The sequence below is a fragment of the Globicephala melas genome, chromosome 3 (genome assembly GCF_963455315.2).
Source record: "Globicephala melas chromosome 3, mGloMel1.2, whole genome shotgun sequence".
NCBI classification, from domain to species: Eukaryota; Metazoa; Chordata; class Mammalia; order Artiodactyla; family Delphinidae; genus Globicephala; species Globicephala melas.
Window position 1 is genome coordinate 122,127,375 of NC_083316.1, and position 19,024 is coordinate 122,146,398.

General features: G+C 44.7%; 1 protein-coding gene across 1 annotated transcript in view; it reads left to right on the forward strand.

Annotated features, from left to right (window-relative positions):
• The window catches only part of SH3RF2 (SH3 domain containing ring finger 2), a 145,382-nt gene extending 126,369 nt beyond the window's left edge, over positions 1-19,013 (forward strand). Inside the window, exon 11 of the mRNA XM_030841085.2 lies at positions 13,778-19,013. The gene's annotated coding sequence lies outside the window, so the exon portion shown is untranslated. The remainder of the gene's footprint in view (positions 1-13,777) is intronic.
• Positions 19,014-19,024: the final 11 nt, after the last annotated feature.

Here is a 19,024-nt window from a genome sequence, read left to right on the forward strand (position 1 = left end):
CTGTGTAGAATTTCTATGATGTTATAAAAGGGGCTTCAGCCAGGGGCGTCACAATGGTGGAATGCTGGCATTACTTCTTTGACCTCAACATCTTAGAACAGCTTCTGCCATCTTCTGGGACCTAGACACCAGCCACTAGTAGCCACCATATCTTTGTGCTTCCATCGTCATAATCCTGGCTGCCAAAGGAGAATTTCTGGGAAGGGTGTGAGACAGATACTTTGAACATTCCAAGAACCCTCTAAACCAAAGAGAGACAGCTTCCTGTCTTTGCTCCAAACAAGGTCAGAGAGAAAGCTGACTACCGTCATACTTTAAGCTTCTCAATCTGTTTGCCCACATATAATCCTACACGATAGATAAGCAGGAATCACGTACTCGTGGAGAGGGTCTTGTATGGTGTTACGGACAATTCATTCATCCTGGCTCTAGTCTGATTTCCCCAAGAAAACAATGCATGCTTAGAAACAGCTTGGCAAGGGGTTTGAGTTTAGATATACATTCTGTTTGCATTGCAACAGTCTTTACTTTCACTGATTTCTTGTATTTGGGGCAGACTAGCTGTTTCACCAGGGTGCAGAATAAGGCAACAATGTCACTGAGAAGATGCCAATCCACAGCTGGGTTGGGGGTGCCTTCTAGAGGAAAGTTTCTATAAAAAGGGACTGGACAAATAAGGTTGGAGAGGAAAAGTGGGTAAGAAGGAGGAGAAAGGGAGAGTGAAGAAAATATGGAGGAGAGAGTGGGGAGGTGATGAGAGTGAGTGAGAAAGAGGATTAGGGGAAGTGTCAGGGAAGAAGATAAAAGAGTAGGAGAGCAGCCTTGACATTCTTGACAGGTGGGGAAAGAAGGATGGAGTCTGCAAAAGTAGGTGACCCCACTAAGATGGGGCTGAAGTGAGTGGGACCAGCCAGGCAAAGCCTTGTAAACAGGGGTAAAAGAGCACCCCAGGGAGTGGAGGCAATGCTGTAAGACAAATCATTAATTCTCATTTAACTTAATTGTTGTGATTTAACATTCATTGCATGCCCATCAATGTGGGCACTTTAGTGCATAAATGCCATTTGCTACTAAGCCTGGATGTCATTTAAAAAAACAAAAGGCTGGGCTTCCCTGGCAGCGCAGTGGTTGAGAGTCCGCCTGCCGATGCGGGGGACACCAGTTCGTGCCCCGGTCCGGGAGGATCCCACATGCTGCGGAGCGGCTGGGCCCGCGAGCCATGGCCGCTGAGCCTGCGCGTCCGGAGCCTGTGCTCCACAGTGGGAGAGGCCACAGCAGTGAGAGGCCCGCGTACTGCAAAAAAAAAAAAAAAAGGCAGGTCTAATTAGACCTTCTCCCTGGACAGTTCTTGAAGATCCTGGGATTAAAAACATCCATATTTTATGTACCAACCACGCACTTGGCAAACTAAATTGTCAAGACTTTTCCAGGCCTTAATAAAACAAAAAACAAACCATAATCCTGCCAAGGAATACTGCACCTGTGTCAGACCTTTGGGGTTGGTAGAGCCAATGTGGTCACATGCTCTGGTGTTTCTGTGTGATAGGGACCCATGTCTATTCCACAAAAATTGTCAGGCCCAACTGCATGACTCAATGAGCTGAATATAGTAATCCAGATGGAGAAATGGGGAAAAGTCATAAAGACAGGCAGGCATTGTATGATTTGTCAAAATATGAGTACTTACACCTCGTATTTACCCCGAAAAGCACTCTCGGTGAGTTAATGAGTTTAGCAGTCTACACCCAGAGTGGCAGACACACGGCATGCCCAGCCAGCCAGACATTTAGTCTGTGCCTCAGTGGCAATGGAGCCAGTTAACGTTTAACTGTTGTGGCTGAAAAGCAGGCTGTTTGGGCGTAGTGAAGATACAATCCATACCCTCCAAATGAAACAGAATATTCTTCCCATTGTCCACGATCTCTATAGAGTAACCTCTCTGAGAAATGTAAACAACACCAGAGGCTGGCCATCCCCATTCCATCCAGCCTTCTTCCCCCATGCCCTGCATCAGACTCACTCCCTCCCAAACCAAATCCCATCTCTGCGGAGTCATATGAGGATTTGAAAGGGGCAGTACGAGTTGAACTCGCTGGGCACTGCCCATCGTTTATTCTACCACCATGTTTCAGATATTCCTATGAGCTGGGTACTGCAATGAGAACAAGAGAGACATCCTCTCCTATAACGTCCACCATAACCTTATAAGGCAAGTACAATTGTCCCCATTATAGAGCCAAGGAAACTGAGGCTTGAAGGGTAACCACAGACAGTGACAGAGCGAGTTTGATAGCTGCCCTCACCCTATCTAACTTCAGAGCCTAACTTGGGACTACGCTACATGAACCAAGAGACCATCCTTGATGTTAGGCCACTGACTTCAAACTGCAAGGAGGTGGCATAATGCAGTGGTTACAATTGCAGGCTCTGCTGCACAAAGACTGGGTCCAAATCTTCATTTACCACGTGCTAGCTATGTGATGCTGGGCAAGTTACTTAGCCTGTCTGAGCCTTGTCTTCTTAAATAGGAACGATAATAGTGCCAACCTCACTGGGCTATTGTGAGGGTTAACTGAGATGATAAAGTGACTGGAACCATGCTGGCACACAGTGAACACCTGATAAATGTTAGCCTTGAATGTTTTCAAGGAAGCAGACCATCGAAATTCCAGGTGAAAAAGCCGAAAACAAGGGCCTGTCCGGGGATGTGGTGCTAAAAGGAGACCAAGTAGCCTAGTCATGGAGGTCACAACACAGTCTGAGTCCTGAAGGACAAGAAGAGTCAGGCAGACAAAGGGGTGGGTGCCCAAGCAGGGAAAGCAGCATGTGGCAATGGGTTTAAACGTAGCAATCAAGCCAAGTTCTCTTGCACCTAAGTACCGAGGAATCTACTCCTTTGTGGAACATTCCCGGGATCCCAGTGGGATCCCTAGCACCTCACGTCTGAAGCCAGATATTCCATCCTGTGAGAGCTCCATCCCCTCAGCTAAGACTCAGAGTCCCTAGAAGAGGTGCCCATTCACCCCGTGATCAGACCTGACACCTCAGTGCTAGGAAAGCTGTGGAGGGCAGGCTCTGCCTGGGGGCGGGGGCAGAGAGCAGGGGGGGCATCTGAGAGGTGAAGGAGGGGCGCAACCAGCTGAGGACAGACTCTGAGGGCCACACCTAAGGAAATGGTGGAGTCACACTTGACTTGAGCAGCATCAAGGGCCTCACTTAAAACTTGTCTCCTTCCCTTATCGCGCGGGACCAGCTGCACCTCCTCCACCCTTCCCCCTCCCACAGACAGAGCTTTTGTAGCAGGAAGAGTTTAAAGCGATGCCCTACCTGTGACTTGGTGAGATGCAGAGCTGACTCACTGACTTCCAACTTCCCTTGACAATTCAGAATGTCCGTCCACGCCAGGCCTGCGCTCCCGACTGGCAGCCATCTGATGGGGCTGCAATTGCCGTGAAATGGACATGTGCTTTTCAATTTGCCACGCAGCCCCAGTAGCCTGCTTCACTCACTCACACGACCTGCACCTGAACTGGGCGCGTTCCCCTAGAGATTGCGTGCTTGACTTCATCTCCCAGAGGCATCATAAACCCCTTGAAAGTTACAGCTGGATCCCCAGACATCCACTGATCCAGGCACACAGGTCTCAGGAGCATAGCAGGCCAAGCCAGGGCCCTACAGGGTGTCGTTCAGTAGTTTTGAGGTGGGGACTAAGCCTCTGTGCTTTCAACAAGCTCCCCAAGTGATTCTGAGGCACATGAAGTATGAGAATCAAATTCACCTTTCTCATGTGGTATAGCAGAGCTGACATTTGGATCTGACATTCAGCAGGAGTATGACCTCACTGGTGGTTAATATATTGAAATCGTCCTGTACTGATAGGAGAATAGTAGATGCTCTGAGGTCCCCAAGACCTCTCCCCCCTCCCACACCCTGGCCCTTTCTCCATGTCGTCCTCCCCATCGCTCTCCCATCCAACAGCTAAAAAGCTAAGGCCAGCTGCAGCTGAGACCTCCAGCAATAAAGCCCTTCTTCATGCTGATTGGCTAGTGCCTATGCCATACTGATTACTAAATATCTTGACTGTTACCCTATTATAGAGAATAAGGCCCAGAGGCTGAGAGCACTGCTGTCAAACCTGACACTCTTCCCAACCCCCATCCTGGCCACTGTTCATCCCTGGACAAGCACCTTCATCAGGCCCCTAGCTTAGGAAAGGAGCTGACTTGGAGGATAAGCATTTCCATGCCTATTCACCTACCTTTTTCAGCTAAGAGTTTCATAGGCATAAGTAATGCACTTCAGCTTCCCAGCTCCTCTGGCATCACGTTGGCAGGTATGGAAGCACATAATTTGCTTCAATAAGATGAGCAGGCCTCCATGTTGATCCTCTCCCCAGCCCTTATTCACACGGGCAGCCCCACAGCCTCTGACTCCCTTCCCAGGAAGTGAGAAGCTGAAGCAGGTAGAATAACGAGGGCCTCTCAAGCCTCTGCAGCTGGGAGCAAGTACTTAACAAGCTGGGCTCTCCTGGGGCAGCAGCTGCTGTCACTGATGCTTCTCTTACTTAGTCTTGAGAGTAAAGACTCCAGTTCCCCCTTGGGCTAAGTGAAAGGAGTGTTAGCACTTACAGAAACCTCTTAGGTGAGCCTGAAAGGCAGTCACCTAGGGGAATGTGTTTGGCAGGCAAGACTAAGCCAGAGGAATTAACTCCAGAGAGCCCTGCAGCAGGTTGGTGTCCCTGAGGATAAATCTCACAAGGACGTTTTTCTTGAAATAGAGCAATGTTAAATGATGACCAAAGCCACCTGCTGTTGGCCAGGCCATAGTATTGTGCCCTAGACCAGAGCAGAAACAAAATGTTCCCAGGAAGCCCTTCTGCCTATTGACCTATACTTTGACAAATGGAATGCAGCAGAGGTGGGATCAAAGATGACGGGATGGAGGAGCATTAGATTCACCCATCCAACCATCCATCCATCCCTCCATCCATTCATTCAACAACAGTTCATTCATCACGTACTCTGGACCAGGCTCTATGAGAGGCAACAGAAATAAAGTAGTTACCAGGATAGATAAAAATACATATGGCCCTCACAGAATGTTGTTTCTTATTACTTTTTTCTGGATTTTGGGCTCCTTTCTGCTTTTCTCCTCTTTTATAATTAAATGTTCTATAGAAATATATAGGATAATAAAACCAATAACCATATACCCACTACCTAGCTTTTTAAAAAATAATTGAAACCTGCTGTGTGCTTCTCCCAGTCCCATTCCTTCCTTCCCCACCTCCCCACTTCCTTCACAACCACTGTCCTGAATTCCATGCATATCACTCCCTGTAAATTTCCCAATCATGTACCATATGGAACTCTGAGTGCAGCTCATAGAGGTACTCAGTAAGCACTAGTCAAAGCAAATATTGCAACCTGGGGCCATAGATACCCTGCCTGAATATTTGGACTCCCATCTGGCTTCTGTCACTGGGACTCTAAAGCTTTGATTCATTGCTGGGAATTGAGATTTTGATGCACCAGCACGTCTGGTTTTGAGAAGTTTGAGTTTAAAGGGGTTTTTACAAGAGTTCTTCCAAGTACAGCTGTTTTAGGAGAACTTGTTGCTCCTGAGTAGAGAAAATATAGGTTGTGGCTGTGCCTGCATTGTTTGAATACAGGGTTTTCTACCTAGCTCTCCTCTGGGTGTTGTCTGGAGCCTCTGGGTGGCCAACTGCAAAAACCAGAGTAGCTCCTCAACTTCTGAAACTAAAACAGATCTTGCTGCTGCTGCCACCAAATTCTTATAAGAACCTCGTGAAGAGTGCAGAGAAAAGTTATTTTTGTCCCCAGACTACAGATCAAAAAACCGAGACTCCGGATATTTCAATGCCTTGATTAAGGTCACATAATTAGTTTGAGATGGAAGGGAGACTACTGATTCTTCATCCAGCAATAACTGTCACCATTTACTGAGCACCTACTGTGTACCAAGCACTGTACATGCATTATGCCATCCAATCCTACCCAACCCTATGAATGCAGGTACTGCTATTATTCCATTTTAGGGATTAGAATTATGACTCACAGGTCAAATGACCTGTCCAAGGCAACAAGAACTAGAACCCAGGACTCTAAATCCAAATCTTAATCTTAAATCACCACATCCCTCTTCTTCAATAGCAACTGTAAGCACATAACATGGTTGAGGTTGGAGAGGTTGCACAAATGTGTGTGTGCTGCTGAGACCACAGGGGTGAGGATGGAGACGGGGGTGGGGAAATGGTTTAACTCAGGCGGTCAAGCCCTCCCAGAGAATAAGTGTTGGGTTGGCCAAAAAATTCGTTCAGGTTCTTCCATAACATCTTAACAGAAAAACCCAAACGAACTCTTTAGCCAACCCATACAAGGGTCTTATCATCCAAGAAGTAGGGATGGGAAAGAAGGTGACTGAGAGTGTTCTGTACAGAGAAATCCAAAAAGCAAATCTATGCCTGCTGCAAGGGCGGCCAGACACAGCCCAGCAACTTGTAAAAGAACCAAAGCTTGCAATGTGGTTCTGGATCATTGACATCAAAACACAATGATTATTTTGCATTCCCTAGACCTCTCCCTCTTCTTGAGTTTACTTCCAGTTTTGCCTGCCCTCACTCTAAAGGATACAGAGTCCAGAAGAAGGGGAACATGATTTCCAAAATGACCCCCACTTTCATCTTCTCTGTGGGAACAAGAGGACTCAGAGAGCTGACACCTTCCAGTGTTCCATGCTGGTATTTTTCCGAAGTTCAAAGGCAATTGCTTTTCGGGGGGGGGGGGGGCGGTAAATACACACCCACAGATGCAAGCTAATTATGCAGATAGGGTCACTGCTGGATGGACAAGAGCTGCAGCCTGGTAAGGACTAAAAGGATGCCAGCCAAGACCCAGGGAGAAAGGCAAAGTGCATTCGCAAAGGCTATTTTGTGTATCCCTGGTGAACGCTGTTAGAATCAATGCTAGCGTGACCGACCGACTTGATGAAGGCCACTTGCAGTGTCAGAGTTTGACGGCTGTCAGTCGCACGTGTCCTAGAGGCCAGAGCCATCCTAATGTCCTTCCCATGAAAACAACTCCCTGGACCATCTGAGAGGATTGTGAGAACTATTTGCAGTCAGGAGACTCTCACAAATAAGCAGAAGCAAGCGTGAATCAAAACATAAGGAGACACAGCAAAAACGCCTGGGGGGCCATAGAGGAATTCAAACAAATATCACCTTCAAAGGGTTGTACCTGGATCCCTACGCCTTCCCCACCCAGTTCCTTGGGAGATGCTTTCCATCTCTGTCTAGGAGAGAGCTGGAGGACCGCACTGCCTGAGGTCTGCCTGAGGAGAACATGTCAGTCACAGCTCGAGAGAGATGGCATCAGCTTCCATGACAAAGGACAGAGCAGTCAGACAGCCGGAAGGCGCCATACTGTTTGGAATGGAAGGCTGATTTTAGATATCAGAACCACATTTCCAAATATTCCATCCTGCACATTCTATTGATAAACTGAATTCTTTTTTAAGCTTACAGTCTTTTTAGATTTGGCAAATTTGATAGCTTGGACCTTCTTCATGGAGACCTCCAGTAAAGGACTAAATTTTAACACATCAGTCAACAAGGATTTGGGGGTAGCTATTCTAGCTGTACTCCCAATCCACTAGAACTTTACAAGATATGGAGAAACAATATAATAGCTAGGGTGACGGGTTTTGGAACCAAATCATCTGGGGTTTGGTCCCAGCTTGTCACTTACTAGTTAGGTTTCCTTTGGCAAATGACTGAAGCAACGTGAGAAAGTTACACCACCTCCCTAAACCTGCTTTCTCATCTGTAAAATGGGAATCAGAACCTCCACCTCATAGGGTTCTCAGCAGGATTAAATGAGATCATGCTTGTACAGCTCTGATGGTGATACGGGGTACATCAAAGTGTTCAATAAATGGTAGCTATTACCCATAAGTGGGAATGGAGGCACAATTCAAAAACAGAGTACAAGAAAGAGCTAGGCTCAGAAGCAAGAGCAGGGAGTAATGAAGGAGTGTTTCAGCTGTCAGGAGAGCTCCACTGAGGCAAAACAGATTCTGAAAGATGGCAGCATGGAGAAATGAAGAGGAAACCACCTGGGGTCTGGAATCACATATCCCTGGGCTCAAATCCTGGCCCCACCACTTCTTGGCTGTCTGACCTTGGACCAAGTTAACTAACCTCTCTGAGACTTTCTTTACGCATCTGAGGAGTGAAAACAATAATCAACACTTCACAGAGTCATTGGGAAGATTAAGTAAGACAGATAGGCCAGATGCTGGCGTGCAGAAGGGACCCTAGCAGTGAATTCTGCAGTCATGACAAAGGCAGGTGATCAGGAGAAATGCTAAAATAAGAATAGAATCTTCTTACTACCATTCATTACACGTCTGCTAAATGCCAGGGACTGAGCTAACCCCTTAGAGGGTCATTTACAGGGTGGTTAAAAGCACAGTGAGTCAGGTGACCGGGATTCAAATCCAGGCTCTGCGTTTCCTCCCTGTGTGATCACGGGGAAGTCATTTAATCTTCCCAAACTTTAGTTCCCTTGCTTGTAAAATGCAGGTTCTAACTGTGCTTTCCTTGAGTGGTTTGGTGGGGATTAAAAGAGATGATGGGCATGAGGTCATTAGCACAGTGCCCAGCTCTTAGAAAATGCTCTGTGACGTTAGCTATCTTGACTGTTTACATGCCTTTTCTCATTTAACATTCACAACAATCCCATGAGTTGGGTGTTATTGTCCCCTATTTATGGATCAAACAGAGCTGAGGCTCTGAGGATAAATCACTTGTCTAAGGTCACAGAAAGGAAGCAGTGGGGCTGGCTCTGTAAGACTAGAAATCTCAGCTTCTTTGTTCTCTTCACTTTTCAGATCAGCTGGTCAGTGGCACCAGGGTTGAGGAAATATGACAGTTATTTTTAAATGTATCTCATGCCATAACCCTCATCAGTCTTTTGTCTTCTGGTTGTCCCTATCACCTCACCTCCTCATCTGTTGAAGGTTTGAGGTTTAAGGTCATCTGTGACCCCGAATGCAGCCGGTGGGCACCTTGGTGCTGCCCCTCTGGGCACTCACTTGCAGCTTCACAAGGTTGACAAGGTTTATGAAATGTCCATTCTGATTTGCAAATACGTCTGACATGGACATGCTTCCAGCTGGCTGGTGATTTCGATAACAACCCCTCCTCCTCGGTGCTAATTAACAGAAATTAAATGTCCCTGGCACACTTTGTAATTCAGAAAATGCATGTGCTGATTAGTTAATCCCCAGCTGGACACGCCATTATGACCAAGGGGCTCCAGGCCAAAGTCCTAGCTCTCACTCCATCTCCATTTAAAGTCACAGAATGTTTTCTTCCTGGGTAGAAATCAGTGTCACCTCATTCATTTATTCATTCATTTTCATTCAACAAATACTGATTGAGCATCTATGTGTGTGAGGTTTTGCCCCATACAGTTGGGATACAGCAGTGAACAAAGCAAGTAATGTTCCTGCCTTCATGAACGGGAGTAAATGGTAAACCATTAAACACACAGGATTGTTTCTATATGACAGATGTTATGAAGGAAACAAAGAGGGGGGACGGAGAATGGCTGGGGGGGTATGCACTACATTGGGTAGGGTGGCCAGGAAAGGATTCTCCAAGGAGGTGAGATTTCAACTGAGATTTGAAGACTGAGAAGGAATCGGACATGCAGCATAGTGAGATAAAGAGGAACAAGCTCAAAGTGTCAAGGAAATTCATTCATCAAACATTTTTGATCATACATTCAATATGTGTTGAATGAACAATTGAAGAATAAATGAATCCTCTTTTTCCTGCCAAGAAGGACCTTCACAGGAAAGATGAACTTATGGGCGATGCCACAAGCTTAGAGGCAAGTTACTTCCATTTTCTCCAGCCCTGTTTCACCTCTCAAACAAGGGGCTTGGCTCAGGCACTAGCATTCCAGGACTGCAGGATCTTAAGTACTCACCTTCCAAAGGGACTGGCCCTCACAGCTCTTTAAAGCCATGATTCTGCAGCAAGCAAAAAGCAATGTCATTTTTCTACGCAGTCAAAATGGTTGTTTCGAATTATGTAGACAAGGCATAAAACGTCATCTGCTTTGTTATCATTAGGATATATGTATTGAATTCCCACGCCCACTTACTCATTCCAAGAATATTATTATTAGTTGCGAGTCTCCCTCTCCCCTTCCCTCCCTCCCTCCCTCTTCCTCCCCACGCCCCCCATCTCCTTCACTCTCTTCCGCTCACCTTTCTCTGGCCTAGCAGTGGAGAGCCCAGGCTATAGAATCAGAACACCCATTGGATCTCAAGTGTGACTCACTGTGTGACTTTGAGCAAGTCACTTCACCTCTCTGAGTCTCAATTTTCTCATCTGTATGATAGGAAGAATAATAGAGGCCCTCTCATGACAATCATATAAAGTAAATACTGAGCTATTGTTATCCTCATTTTGTGGATTAGGATGTAAAATTTTAAGAACTCTATTCAGGTTTTTAAGGCAAAAGAGACTCCAGTAATGAGTGTGACCATGAGCCGGTTTAATGATCTGTATCCACCACCTGTAGGGTTTTCCATTCTTTGAGATAATCAAGAACCAGGAACATAATAAATAGCCTTGAAGAGGTCTCTTAATTTATAGTAATACTTTTGAGCCAACAATGATAGACAGACCCCCTGCCTTGTGCCAGACACTTTTATGTGCTTTACTTATATTGACTGATTTTAAAATCTCACTACAACCATACAAAGTAAATACTATTACTATGCCCATTTTACAGGTAAAGAAACTAAGACCTAGAGAGATTAAATAGTTTCCATGGGGTCATACAGTTGGGACTTGGTGGAGCTTGGGAATAAACCCAGGCAATCGGACCCCAGTGGATGCTGCTAGCTGCTTGCCACCTCATTTAAGATGAGACACAAAAGCTTTCCTGCAGACATCAGGGTTTTCTACTTCAAGCAGACCTGTCCCCTGAGTGCTCAATAAGCAAAGCATTATTACCTGCCTAATCCTAAAACCCCTGGTCTGTAGACACAGGACTGATAAGAGCTGCTACCCAGTACTGTACAACGCCAGCCATAGGTAAATTCACCCCTCCTGCCACTGATGGGATTTTTGAGTGTCCATTAAAATGTCAGTGGATCTTAGAGTTAAAGTTCTTTCTACATCATTTAGCACAACCTGGAAGATCAGATTCATGTGGCAGCTGGCCTTCCCTTGGCAGTTACTTCCTTATTACTTCCCTGTCCCTGCGCTCACCCTCAGAAATGCTACATCACAACAAAGGTAGTTAAAGAGCTAACAAACCACCACTACTCCCTTGAGATCCAGAAGCAGTTGTCTCAAATCACCTTGCCTCCAGTCTCGGAGGGATATGCCCCCAGCTGCTGATGCCAGGCCTGATGTGCAGATCAAAGCAGCCATTTCCAGGCCCCCTGTGATAGCAACGGGTTGACCCATCTCCAGAGGCAGGTGCCCAGCATCAGTGCCGGTACCCACTTAGGCACAGGGAGGAGAAGCAGACTATGTCTAACACAGGTGTCTTCCCTTTTTAGGGATTAAAGTTGTGAATAGCAGGCTGAAACTCCGGCCCGTGTTTGGGGGTGTACGATGGAGACAGCATAACTCCAAATCCTGCATAACTTATTGTCATGATAGGACGCAGAATGCGTCCTCATAATCACAGGCTTTCTATTCATTCCTGCTTCTCGCGTTGAATAGGAAGCAGCCACCTGGAGCCTCCAATGGCTCTTACTTGCTGTTATTCTGAGTGGAGCGCGTAAGTCCTGTCTTGCATGGGCAGGCCCTGAGAGCGCAGAGAAGCTCAGTTGTTAGCCCAGATGTGGCTGCCTGCTTGAAAGCTCAGGCTCCTTCTGTATACTTAGTCTCTGTAGCCACAATTCATGCTTCTGCCTTTGGAGAGTGGGTTTTGATCAGACTCCCAAAACCGATACTTCCCATAAACTCTGCTTGCAAGATCCAGCTGTCCTGTGCCACCCCGCAAAGAATGAACCTGTCTGTGATCATCACTAAAATTTCCCCAAAGACAAAACTGGCCTGTTAAATCAGGAGGAGTCGTTGGATAGAGAAGGACTCAGGCTCCAAATGAAAGACATTGGGCAGGAGATAGAAAACTCCCTCTCCTACTTATTTGCTGTTTTACTGGGTTTTCATGGGAATTCACTTGTGGACAAACTCCGAGCCTGGGTCTTTTAGAAAGCAAATCTTTTTAAATGTTATTGGACCAATTTCCCATCATCCTTTTACCTTTCTCCTGTCCCCCTTCAGCATGGTCAGTTGGGACTTCATTTGCACTCAGAAGGGCCAAGAGCCAAGCACTGGCAGCAAAGTCACAGAGAGCAGCCAGCTCCTGTGATGCCCATCCAAACCGCCTGCCCTCACCTGGACAAGGGGCAGCTGGAAGTGTTGGCTGCACTTCCTTCCGAGCATCCTCAGCCTCGGGAAGAGAAGAGGCACCAGGGGCTAGGCAGGAAGGGGAGGACGTTGGCTACATGTGTGGGGATGACAGGAATGCAGGTTGGGTTTGGAAATCAAAAATAAAATATTTGAGGCTTTGGAGAAATTCTGGGGGCTCGTGAATTTTAACTTTATTTTTTAAATAATTTCAGACTTTTAGAAATGTTGCTAAAATAGTACAAGGAATTCCTGTATACCCTTCAGGACTAGGTTCCCTAGATATTAACATTTTACTATGTTTGTTTTGATCCTCTCTTTTATATATGTAGGTACATATATATTAATTAATTATTAAATTAAAATTTAATATAAATTATATATATAATCTTTCTGAACCGTTTGGAAGTAAGCTAAAAATCAAGTGCCCGTTTTCCCCTAAACATTTCAGTGTGTATTTCCTAAAAACAAGGGTGTTACATAATCACAATGCAATTACCAAAATCAGGAAGTTAACACTGATATAGCACTATTAACTACAGATCTTATCCAATTGTCCCATTCTTTTCCTTTACAGAGAAAACAGATTTTGATGTCTTGTCTAAGATCCCATCTAGGACCACATATTGCATTTGTCATATCTCTTTAGTTTCTTTTAATCTGGAACAGTTCCTCAAGATTCATTGTCTTCCGTGATCCTGGCATTTCAAAGAATATAGGCCATTTGTTTTATAGAATGTCTCTCAATTAGGCTTTGTCTGACATTTCTTAATCAATAGATTCAGATTATTCATTTTGGGCAGTAATGGATGATAATCCTTACAAATAATCAAATAGGAATCCCTGAGTCCATACTATATAAAGAAATGAGGGAGAAGGAAAAGCTCTTCCTTACAGTACAGGGCCAACTAAAAATTGTAGAAGGAATGATGGAATTTTTTAAAATCCCAGTTTGACAACCACTGCAGTAACAATCGGTTCGAGCAAAAGTCATCTATGGATTAAAACTAGTGTATCAGAGTATCTCCTCAAAAGATACTTATTAATCACAAATGGGAAAATAACAATTTTATAGTGAAGAAAGCTGGTAGACAACCACCTTAACCAAAAGATCAAAGTTAGCGTCTCCAGTAATGGGGAAGTAGATAGTGTGTACCTCCCGATATGACGAACAGAGGACACGACATCTCTTTTGTGAAATGAAAAGACAAATTCCTGCCCAAAAGACTTAAGAATTTTAAAGAACTACAGTTCTAACCAGGCTGCATTCACACACAGTAGATTCTAAAATCCTTTTCACCTTCACAGACCCCGCCCTGGAGATCTTCCCAGGAGGAGCTAGCAATAACCGGTTACTGAAGAGAGCAAATCGTCTGCTTGAATGGAAACCGCTCGGTACAGAGCTGTGGACCATGTGATACTCCTTGGACATCAGGGATGGTACAGGAATACCAGTAGGCTGGCCTCCAAGACAGCAGGGTAATAGGAGAAAAAGCAAATGTGTCTTCCCACAGTATCAATGGGTGGCGGGCCAGGTTGGAGAAAAGCACGTGAGTCGTGTGCCGCTACACGTTACACCAGACTCCTGGCCCTCCTGTTATTCTGTTCTGCTGTCAAAGCCAAACTTTGTCTTGCCAATTTCTCACACCTTGGCACCTAACTGACAAATGAAAAGACCGAACATCAAATGCCTCCCAACACTGTGTCTGGCCTATTGCTCCAGCTCAGATTTAGAGCAGTACAGGGGATGGCATGATATTCTCCTCTCAGATGTTCAAGCCAGAGAGGCTAGTGCTTCTTCACAATGTCCCCAGCCTTCACTCCCTCCCCTGACTGTGCCTCCTGCATCACGCCACCACATCCACATTCTTTTCCATTCCAATTCCGTTCTGTCTTTCCACCCTGATACTTTCTGATCCAGAGGGTTCTTGTTAGAATATACCAATCAAGGAAATAAGGACTTAGGACATAAATAATCTCAGACAAGAAACGTGCATGATGTTATAAGGGAGATGCCACAGACTGCAGTGCTATTTCAAGTCTAAAGATATAAAAATCAGTTATAACCATGCAGGCTTTTTTGTTCAGAAATAAGTCATCTTAAAGAAGTCAAAAGAAGATATTCTACCCCTATTTTTTCAAAAAACTATAATTTAAAATATAAATTTTAAATTATCTGTGCTAACCTGAGAGAGAGATTGTACAGATAAATGAAACGCACAAATACCCCCAGACTCTTTGAGCCACGTGTTTTCATCTTCTCCCCCGTCTTAAGACATCAGTAAGAGTTTCATTTCTAAAAGCACATGCCACCTTGATTACCAAAGACGATGACAGGAACGCAGCATGATTTGGATGTGTATTGATAGATGGTTTTGAAGTTCAGTATCATAATTTTGCACTGAAGCATCCCCCGTCTTTCATCCAGTCCTGCTGGTAAGGAGCCAAGCCAAACCATGAGCTGAGTAAGGACTGTATTTTGTGGTTACAGAAATGTTTTCCTCTGTGTGAAGCTGTCACTTGCAGGGCTCAAACTGGCACCTGTGTCTTAATGGGATGACTAACTTAATGGACTTCTTAATCATAGCCTTCTCTTGGTTAACCCCAGGGGAAGGTGATAATAGGCAACAAGAAGCCCCACAGCATTGGCTTTATCTGCCAAGAGGTGGGTGAGAAGCAAGAGGTATGATGAGACCACAGAAAGGCCAATGCAGTGACAACGTCTCCTTCTTACACGTGGTCCATGATGGTACTGCCAATTGTCGGTCATCCCTTTTCTCTGAACTACTGTGACTAAATGTTGGTTCCATTTCCTCTGGAATGAATTCGGGTTTGGCTGGCTCCTCAGAAGCAATGAATAGAGAGATGCTGCCTTCAGATTCTTGTTACAATCATGAGGCCTTACAACCCACCTATAGGTAGGTTTCAAAGACTTCATTTGCCAGGGCAAAGTCATAGAGTGTCAGAGTTGGAAGGAATTTTAGTTTTATAGGTGATATACAGAAAGGTTAAGTATAGGCAAACTGTCCCCACAAAAGCAAGTTGTATAAGCTGGGTGGGGATGGGGGAACAATACAACTTTTAACGCCCAGAAACCATTAGACCACATTGGCTAATTATAGCTTTGTCCCCAAGGCCCTCTCGCTCAGACTTTCTTCTTCTTAGACTGGCTTCCCCCTCTCACATTTAGAATAACAGGAAACCACCACTCCTAATTTTTACACTTGCTGTTTTTTCTTCTCTGGGAACTTTCCATGTCTTATAGTATCATGGAGGGTTTTATGAAGATTTCAATTTCCTTTGAAACTGCTTAGCCAAATAAACAAAATATTTTTTTTCTAAAGCACAAAATGAAGACTATGATTTGTTCCCACCCAAACTCAGAGGCATAAGAAAAGCTCCCCCATTTGCTAAAGTTTTCATCTCCAGACTGTGAGCTCCAGCACATATATTCCAAATTGTCGTGGGTCAAAAAGTGCTGGAGGTGGTGGGAATGCAGCCAAGGACGAAGTAGAATGATTAGAATGAGGTCAGACCAGAAATGCACCAGAGAATAGTCTGCTAACCATGAAGTCTGAGTTTCATCTTCTGGAATTGTTGCTTCTTATTACTGCATGCTGGGTCAGGGGGAGAGGGTGTTGTTTAGGGAGGAAAAAGGAGGAAAGAGAAAATGAAAGAGGAGAAAACTTCACTCCTCCATGGGAATATCAGCAGAAAATCTATAGACTCTTGTGTCTCTGCTTCTTTTTTCAGTACAATATTTTTAATAGACCAAAAGACAATCTTTATGATGTAATAGGTATGTGAATAATGTTTATAAAAAGGGTATATATAACATGTTAGTCATTATCAACTACTGTACAAATAAACCTTAGATATGTAAAATATATAAACATATAAAAATTATTTTATAGGGCAGTGGACACTTTTCATATCTTCGTTCCAAAAAATAGAGAGTTCCAGGGCTGGCATCTTATTCTTCATTAGTATATTGCACTGTAAAGCCAAAAGGTTTGGTGGGGTTTCATTTGTTCGCTTTCTGGTTTTGTAATTTATAATAATCTGAATGGATTACTTTGAAATGTCTGTTGCATATGTGTTGGTATTGTTTGCCCACACGGAGTCATCAGAGATCCGTCCCACATTTTGCATCCTGGAAAATCAAAAGGAACTTTCTAGTGAGAAGAAAAACACAGAGAAGCCTCCACTGTTGGGTAACTCCAATTTGTACCTCTAACAGCTTCTTGTAAGTCTGAGGAAATGGGAAGTTTAAGATCAAATTTGTTGTCTCTCACTTAAGCACTGGGCGTTGGATAACTTTTCTGCTGGGAAGCAAGTACATATTTTTGTTAAGTTCTTTCTTCATGGACTTGACGTGTTCTAGGGGAAACTAGAAGTCATGGCCCTGAGCCACCTTTCTTCAGGACTACTCTCCACCATCCGTTTTCAAAGAACCATCCACATATTAATTCTCTGATGTTCCATGATTCATTGGCAGACTCAATGCTTTCAGAGCCCAGAGTTTTATTTGTTTGGGTTTGTGGCTCTAAAGAAGTGTTAAGTTTGCTCTACCACCGAGACTGATCAGAAGAAGCAAAGGGGAAAAGGGAGCTCCCTTGCTGGAGAGGTTCGCTTGCACCTCTGACCACCTCTGACCACAGCCAAGAGAAGCACTGGGCCAGTAGCCGGTGTGTGAAATGCCATCTACTCTTCACACAGTGAGGGGTCATCGCGTGACAGTGGAGAGGTCACCCAAGTCTCTTTTGCCAAAAATGCATATTGTTCCCAGCTGTAAGCTTGTGAAGCACAATATGTGTTTTTGCATGAAACAATAAAAGAGGTTTATTTTCACTTAATAGACCCGTCCCTCAGGCCTGGTGTTTTCAGTAGCTGGCTTGGAGCAGGGAGTACTTTATCATGTATTAAACGCCAACATTGCGCATTTTATTGTTCCCAAAGAGCTTTGGCCCCTGGCAGCTGCCCTGGACATCCAAAAGGAGGGCTGAGAGGAGTCCTTCGTCAGACAGGAATTGCTTAGTTTCAGTGAGGATGGCTGAGCGCAGGGGTGAGTGACACTTCCCCTCAACACTCACCAGGCTGAGTTCGCCTCCCTAGAGCAAACTCCGGTTTGCGCAACCACGAGGGCCCAAGAAGGCCTCTTAGCCAGAAACTTTCTCTGCTTACTTAGTGCAGGAGTTAGTAGCACAGCCTCAATAGCCTGACTGCCTGTCACTTACCAGCTGTGTGGCCTTGGGCAAGTTACTTAACCTCTCTGTGACTCAGGTTCTTGTCTGGAAAATGGAGCTGTAATACCTCCTTCCTGAGGGATGTTAAGGATGAAATGTCTTAAAACAAGTAGAGTGCTTTGAACAGTGCCTGGCAATACAAGCACTCAATACAATTCATGTTTTACCACCTTCATAATGTTTGCTCTATCCACCAACCAATCATATTATTATTTACCTAATGTTCTTCTTTTAATTAACTCAATTTTAACCTAAAACTTGATAGAAAACTTTATATCCCAACTGTAAATGGAAAATTATATCATTTGCAGCAAATATAAGGTAACAGTAAATAGTAATAATAGCTGGTATTTACCAAGTCCTTGCTCCTTCCCAGTCATTGTGCTAAGTGTCTTGACTTGTTAAAATACTCACAACCCTATGAGGACAGTACTGTCATTTTACAGAGGAGGAAACTGAGGTACTAACAGATTAGCAAATTTTCCTGTAGTTACACAATTAGTAAATGAAGGAGGCAGTCCAGCTTCAGACCCCAAGCTCCTCAGCATTGCTCTGTGCTGCCATGTTAACAAGAACAAAAGTATTCTATTCCCATGGTAGATGGTTGGTGAATTAGTTTCCTAGGACTGCTGTGGTAACAAAGTACCACAAACTGGGTGGCTTAAAACAACAGAAACTTATTCTCTCACAGTTCTGTAGGCCAGAAGTCCAAAGTCAAGATGCTGGCAGGGTAGTGCTCCCTCCAAAACCTCTAGGAGAGGATCTTCCCTTGCCTCTTGCAGCTTCAGGTAGCCCCGGCATTCCTTGGTTTGTGGCAGCATCACCCCAATCTCTGCCTCCATCTTCCCATGGCTGTCTTCCCTCTGTGTGTCTACCTCTGTGTCTCTTCTCCTCTTCTTGTAAGGACAGCAGTCATGTTGGATTAGGGCCCACCCTAATGACATCATCTTAATTACATCTGCAAGACTATTTCCAAATAAGGTCACATTCACATATATGAGGAATTAGGATTTCAGTAGCTCTTTTGTGGGAAGGGGTTGGGGGGGCATAGTTCAACCTGTAACAGTGGCCCACCTATGGCTTTGAATTTGGGGCTGAAAATTTACAAATGCTGGAGAGCTGTTCATGATCAGCAACAAGCTAAGACTTTCCCCTTTATGCCAGTCAGGACTGAAGGAGTCAGGACAAGGGAAGGACAATGCTCCTGCATTAGAGTGATATTTAGGGCTCAGTCCAGGTGCTAACTGATTCACTTTGCTGTACACCTGAAACTAACCCAACATTGTAAATCAACTATAATCCAATAAAA